Genomic DNA, 7,233 nt, shown 5'->3' on the forward strand with positions numbered 1-7,233 from the left:
TAATACATAGGTTTTTCTTAATTTAAGTAGGTTTAATGGAAGCAGTGGGAACTAGTTTGAGGACACACATCATCAAGATTTTTATAGTGCATTGGTAGAGTTATTTTTCAAGTGTGTACAAATAACAATGAAAATATATGTGTTGATATTTACCTTTATTACTTTAATACTTTACAAGAGACCCTCAAAGTAGGGATAGCAAATATTAATATCTTTCCTTTATGATCATTTCTTTATGATGAGCTTACTTTGCTCAAGGTTACATAATAATTTAGTTGTAAATGTCAAGCTAGATTCAGAGTTTTTGAGTGGATCCTCCCTAGAAACCTATGACATTAATAAGACCCACAAAAATTCATTCAGCATCCAGTGATGCCCACACTACAGACTTATTTATGGGCCATCCATTTTAATGAAGAAGTGAGTTAGCTTATACAAGCAAAATTATATTGTTTTGTCCTCCGTTAATATCAGTAATAGAAAAAGTGGACTCTTACACCTTTAGGATCGTTTGAGACCATCATTATCTGCATTATAGGCATGTGGATGTTTAGCCAGGATGTCTTCCTCTGCCACTCAGAATTCCCATAATATATAGTGACATTTATTGAAACAGATAAAGGGCTTTGGGGTAATTAGAAGTCCTTTAGCATGATTTTTTGAGAAGCCTTGCCTATAAAATGAAAATAGTTGGTTTGGACACTTGTAGCTATGAAGAATTTGTTTGGACCTTAATTTTCATGGTAAATGAAATGAGCTTCTTTTATATCTGCCACCTCCCATATACCTTTCTCCAACCTCTTGCTTGGAAAAACTTAGAAATTCAAAATCAAGATAAAAAATAAATGACAACATAAATGATACCTGGGATATTTTGTTAGCTTATATGAGCATGCAGACTTAAATATGATCTAGGTCAAATGTTTATTTTAGTTTAATGTTGTATATTGGGGTGGAACCTCCAAGGTACCAGGAAATGGGAATTCAACTAACCTGTTTGGAACTACAGCCCATACATACCTTCAATTACCAATTCTGCTCTTTCTATAGAAAGATCTTCAGGTACCACTGTTTTCTATGTACCTAGTATATATCTCATTTAGTTTTAAGAATTTTCCAGATACTTCTTAATGTGCAGTGCTCCAATTCCAGTCTTGCCAAGTCCTGCACCAGCTACATAGAATGAAGGACTTTTCTATCTTTGTATTATTCAGAACCCAATAAAAGAATAATGGAGTGGGATGGCCGATAACATGGTTCTTGTTCCAGATGTGCCATAAAATAATTGTGTCCCTTTGGGAAACTCATAGTTATTTTGGGCCCCTTTCCTTTTCTTTATTTTGAAAGAGTTGTACTAGATGATACAAGATGTCATGTGCACTCTGAGTAATATTTTAGATGCTACCAGTATTCTAAACAAATGAAGACAACTACACATGAATCTGTGCAACACATTTTTAGAGCTGCCTCAATTTTACAGATGATGACAGAACACAGCAGAAGTAGATGATTTAACCAGAGGCTCCAAAGTAGATGGAACTAAACCACCAGTCTCTTTTTTTTCTGAAGTTCATTTAGCCAAAATATAGGCTTCTGAATATTAAGCTGTGAAGCATATTATCATTATGTTTAAGGGAGGCTATTCTTATGGGATTTCCAATTAATGGCAGGAAGTTTTGAAATTCTTACATGGTCATCTGATCCTGTGAGATTTACAGTTCTGTTTTCATGTCAAGTCCTATCAGTGCCACGTAATGATCTGAATTTCTGGTTGCTTCTCTGAACTAAAATATTGAACTTCTTGGGGCAGAGCAAGATGGTGGAGGAGTAGGAGACCTGGGTTTTGTCTGGTCTCAGAAATTCAGCTGAATAGGAATCAAACCATTCTGAACACCTACGAACTCAACAGGAGATCGAAGAAGAGAGTAGCAACAACTCTCTGAACAGAGAAGCGACCACTTACTGGAAGGTAGGACGTGCGGAGAAGTGAATCTGAGGCGATATTCGGGAGGATAGATGGCAGGGGAGGGGGCCTCCGTCGGCCACTTCTAGCAAGTGATAGAGTCGCGGAGCACAAAATCAGAACTTTAGAAGTCGGCTCCGCTAAGGGACGTCGCTCCAGGGGCTAAGCGGGGGGTGGAACCCTCGTGGGACAGTGTGGTCTCAGAACCCTCGGGATCACAGAAAGACCAGGGGTGCCTGAGTGTAGCAGAGCTCCCAGGTATCGGAGTGGGGAAGCCGGCTGCAGACACGGAGCCGAGGTGCGGGCTCTCAGCTCGGGGTTGCCATAAACTATGATCTGCGGCGCAGTCGGGCCACTGCTCCTCCAGCAGGGACCCAACAAACGGCAGAGCTGGGGAGACTCCCCTTCCTCCCTGGGGAGGAGTGGCGCGGGAGCGCACCACAGGGATCTGCTGGGTTTGGAGACTCCACACGGGGTCGGGTGCCAGAGATACAAACGCTCGGTCACAGGCCGGGTGAGCACGGAGTGCAGCCGGAGACCAGGGAGATGGGAATGACTGCTTTTCTCTGGGGGCGCACTGAGGAACAGGGCCCCGAGTTCTCAGCTCCTCCGGGTGGAGATTGGGAGGCCACCATTTTCACCCTGATCCTCCAAAGCTGTACCGAGAGCTTGCAGGGAACAAAAGCAACTGAGAGCAAACCTGAGCAGCTTGCTTAGCCCGGATCGACAAGGGCGGGGCAATTCCGCTTCCGGCAAAGACATTTGGGAACCACAGCAACAGGCCCCTCCCCCAGAAGATCAGCAGGAACAGCCAGCAAGCCAAGACCAAGTTTACTGATCAAGGAGAACGGGAGAACTCCAGCGCTAGGGGAATACTGCACATAGAATTCATGGCTTTTTTTACCATGATTCATTAGTTTATCAAAGTTAATTTTTTAACTTTTTTTTTTAATTTTTCTTTTTCCTTTTTTCAACCAACATCTTATCAATCCCTTTTTAAAAAAACATTTTTTATTTTTCATTTTTAGACTCATATTTTATCCCTTCATAGTAGTTACCCTTATTTTTGGCATATATATATAAGTTGTTCTCTCTTTAAAACTTTGAGATACAGTTTCTTCTAACAGATCAAAATATACCCTAAATCACTAGTGTATAGCTTTGTTCTAGTCTCCTGCCTGATCACATTCTCTCCCTTTTTTTTCTTTTTTTTTTTTTTAAATATTCTTTCTTTTTTCAAACAACTTATCAATTCCTTTTATAAAATCTTTTATAATTTTCATCTTTACAGTCATCTTCCATCCCTTCATGGTATCAACCCTTATTTTGTACATATATAAGTCTTTCTTCCTTTAAAATTTTAGGAGGCACATTTTTCTAACAGACCAAAATATGCCCAAAATCTAGTGTGTGGCACTAATCTATGCACTAACCTGATCATATTTGATCATATTCTGGTTTTTTTTGTATTCTGTTTTTGTTTTTATCTTTTTCTTTTTTTTTTTTTTTCTCTTTCTTTTTTCTTGCTTTCCCTTTCTTTTCCCCTGGTTTCAGGTCTTTTCTGATTTGTATAGAGTATATTTCCTGGGGACGTTGTTAACCTGTTAGCATTTTGTTCTTTCATTCATCTATCCTCCTCTGGAAAAAATGACAAGATGAGAAAAATTACCTCAGCAAAAAGAACAAGAGGTAGTACCGTCAGCCAGGGACCTACTCAATACGGATAATTGTACGATGTCAGACCTAGAGTTCAGAATCATGACTTTAAAGATACTAGCTAGGCTTGAAAAAAGCGTGGAAGTTATTAGAGAAACCCTTTCTGGAGAAATAAAAGAACTAAAATCTAACCAAGTCGAAATCAAAAAGGCTATTAATGAGGTGCAGTCAAAAATGGGGGCACTAACTGCTAGGATAAATGAGGCAGAAGAGAATCAGCGATATAGAAGACCAAATGATGGAAAATGAGGCTGAGAAAAAGAGAGAGGAAGAATTAGAGGATCACGAGGGCAGAATTCGAGAGATAAGTGATACGATAAGATGAAACAATGTTAGAATAATTGGGATCCCAGAAGAAGAAGAAAAAGAGAGAGGGGCAAAAGGTATATTGGAGCAAATTATAGCAGAGAACTTCCCTAATGTGGGGAAGGAAACAGGCATCAAAATCCAGGAGGCACAGAGAACCCCTCTCAAAATCAATAAAAATAGGTCAACACCCCGACATCTAATAGTAAAACTTACAAGTCTCAGAGACAAAGAGAAAATCCTGAAAGCTCGGGAGAAGAGATGTGTAACCTAAAATGGTAGAAATATTAGATTGGCAACAGACCTATCCACAGAGACCTGGCAGGCCAGAAAGGACTGGTATGATATCTTCAGAGCACTAAACGAGAGAAATATGCAGCCAAGAATACTATATCCAGCTAGGCTATCATTGAAAATTGAAGGAGAGATAAAAAGCTTCCAGGACAAACAAAAACTAAAGGAATTTGCAAACACGAAACCAGCCCTCCAAGAAATATTGAAAGGGGTCCTCTAAGCAAAGAGAGAGCCTAAAAGCAGCATAGATCAGAAAGGAACAGAGACAATATACAGTAACAGTCACCTTACAGGCAAAACAATGGCACTAAATTCATATCTTTCAATAGTTACCCTGAATGTAAATGGGCTAAATACCCCTATCAAAAGACAGGCCATCAGATTGGATTAAAAACCAAGACCCATCAATATGCTGTCTGCAAGAGACTCATTTTAGACCCAAAGACAACCCCCAGATTGAAAGTGAGGGGGTGGAAAACCATTTACCATGCTAATGGACACCAAAAGAAAGCTGGGGTGGCAATCCTTATATCAGCCAAATTAGATTTTAAAACAAAGACTGTAATAAGAGATGAGGAAGGACACTATATCCTACTTGAAGGATCTATCCAACAAGAAGATCTAACAATTGTAAATATCTATGCCCCGAACATGGGAGCAGCCAATTATATAAGGCAATTAATAACAAAAGCAAAGAAACACATTGACAACAATACAATAATAGTGGGGGACTTTAACACCCCCCTCACTGAAATGGACAGATCATCTAATCAAAAGATCAACAAGGAAATAAAGACTTTAAATGACACACTGGACCAAATGGACTTCACAGACATATTCAGAACATTGCATTCCAAAGCAACGGAATACACATTCTTCTCTAGTGCCCATGGAACATTCTCCAGAGTTGATCACATCCTAGGTCACAAATCAGGTCTCAACCACTACCAAAAGATTGGGATTATCCCTGCATATTTTCAGACCACAATGCTTTGAAACTAGAACTCAATCACAAGAGGAAAGTCAGAAAGAACTCAAATACATGGAAGCTAAAGAGCATCCTACTAAAGAATGAATGGGTCAACCAGGAAATTAAAGAAGAATTAAGAAAATTCATGGAAACCAATGAAAATGAAAAGACAACTGTTCAAAATCTTTGCGATACATCAAAGGCAGTCCTGAGTGGAAAGTATATGGCAATACAAGCCTTTCTCAAGAAACAAGAAAAGTCTCAAATACACAACCTAACCCTACACCTAAAGGAGCTAGAGAAAGAACAGCAAATAAAGCCTAAACCGAGCAGGAGAAGAGAAATCATAAAGATCAGAGCAGAAATCAATGAAATAGAAACCAAAAGAACAGGAGAACAGATCAACGAAACTAGGAGCTGGTCTTGGAAAGAATTAACAAGATTGATAAACCCCTGGCCAGACTTATCAAAAAGAAAAGAGAAATGACCCAAATCAACAAAATCATGAATGAAAGAGGGGAGATCACAACCAACACCAAAGAAATACAAACAATTATAAGAACATATTATGAGCAACTCTATGCCAGCAAATTAGATAACCTGGAAGAAATGGATGCATTCCTAGAGATGTATCAGCTACCAAAATTGAACCAGGAAGAAATAGAAAACCTGAACAGACCTATAACCACTGAGGAAATTGAAGCAGTCATCAAAAATCTCCCAACAAACAAAGGCCCAGGGCCAGATGGCTTCCCAGGGGAATTCTATCAGACATTTAAAGAAGAATTAATACCTATTCTCCTGAAAGTGTTCCAAAAAATAGAAATGGAAGGAAAACTTCCAAACTCATTTTATGAGGCCACCGTTACGTTGATCCCCAAACCAGGCAAAGACCCCATCAAAAAGGAGAATTACCAATATCCTTGATGAACATGGATGCAAAAATTCTCACCAAAATACTACCCAACAGGATCCAACAGTACATCAAAAGGATTATTCACCATGACCAAGTGGGATTTATCCCTAGGCTGCAAGGCTGGTTCAACATCCGCAAATCAATCAACGTGATACAATACATTAACAAAAGAAAGAACAAGAATCATATGATCCTCTCAGTAGATGCAGACAAAGCATTTGACAAAGTACAGCATCCTTTCTTGATCAAAACTCTTCAGAGTATAAGGATAGAGCGGACATACCTCAATATCATAAAAGCCATCTATGAAAAACCTACAGCGAATATCATTCTCAATGGGGAAAAGCTGAGAGCTTTTCCCCTAAGGTCAGGAACGCAGCAGGGATGTCCACTATCACCACTGCTGTTCAATATAGTATTAGAAGTCCTAGCCACAGCAATCAGACAACAAAAATCAAAGGCATCCAAATTGGCGAAGAGGAAATCAAACTCTCACTCTTTGCAGATGATATGATACTTTATGTGGAAAACCCAAAAGACTCCACCCCAAAACTACTAGAACTCATAAAGCAATTCAGTAAAGTGGCAGGATATAAAATCAATGCACAGAAGTCAGTGGCATTCCTATACACCCACAACAAGACAGAAAAGAGACAAATCAAGGAGTCGATCCCATTTACAATTGCACCCAAAGCCATAAGATACGTAGGAATAAATCTAACCAAAGAGGCAAAGGATCTGTACTCAGAAAACTATAAAATACTCATGAAAGAAATTGAGGAAGACACAAAGAAATGGAAAAACGTTCCATGTGCATGGATTGGAAGAACCAACATTGTGAAGATGTCAATGCTACCTAGAGCAATCTACACATTCAATGCAATCCCCATCAAAATACCATCCACTTTTTTCAAAGAAATGGAACAAATAATCCTAAAATTTGGAACCAGAAGAGACCCCGAATAGCCAGAGGAATGTTGAAAAAGAAAAGCAAAGCTGGCGGCATTCTGGACTCCCAGCTCTATTACAAAGCTATCATCATCAAGACAGTATGGTACTGGCACAAAA

This window comes from Eumetopias jubatus, unplaced genomic scaffold (genome assembly GCF_037043125.1).
Source record: "Eumetopias jubatus isolate StellerSeaLion01/CBP00866 unplaced genomic scaffold, mEumJub1_p1.0 scaffold_15, whole genome shotgun sequence".
Lineage (NCBI taxonomy): Eukaryota > Metazoa > Chordata > Mammalia > Carnivora > Otariidae > Eumetopias > Eumetopias jubatus.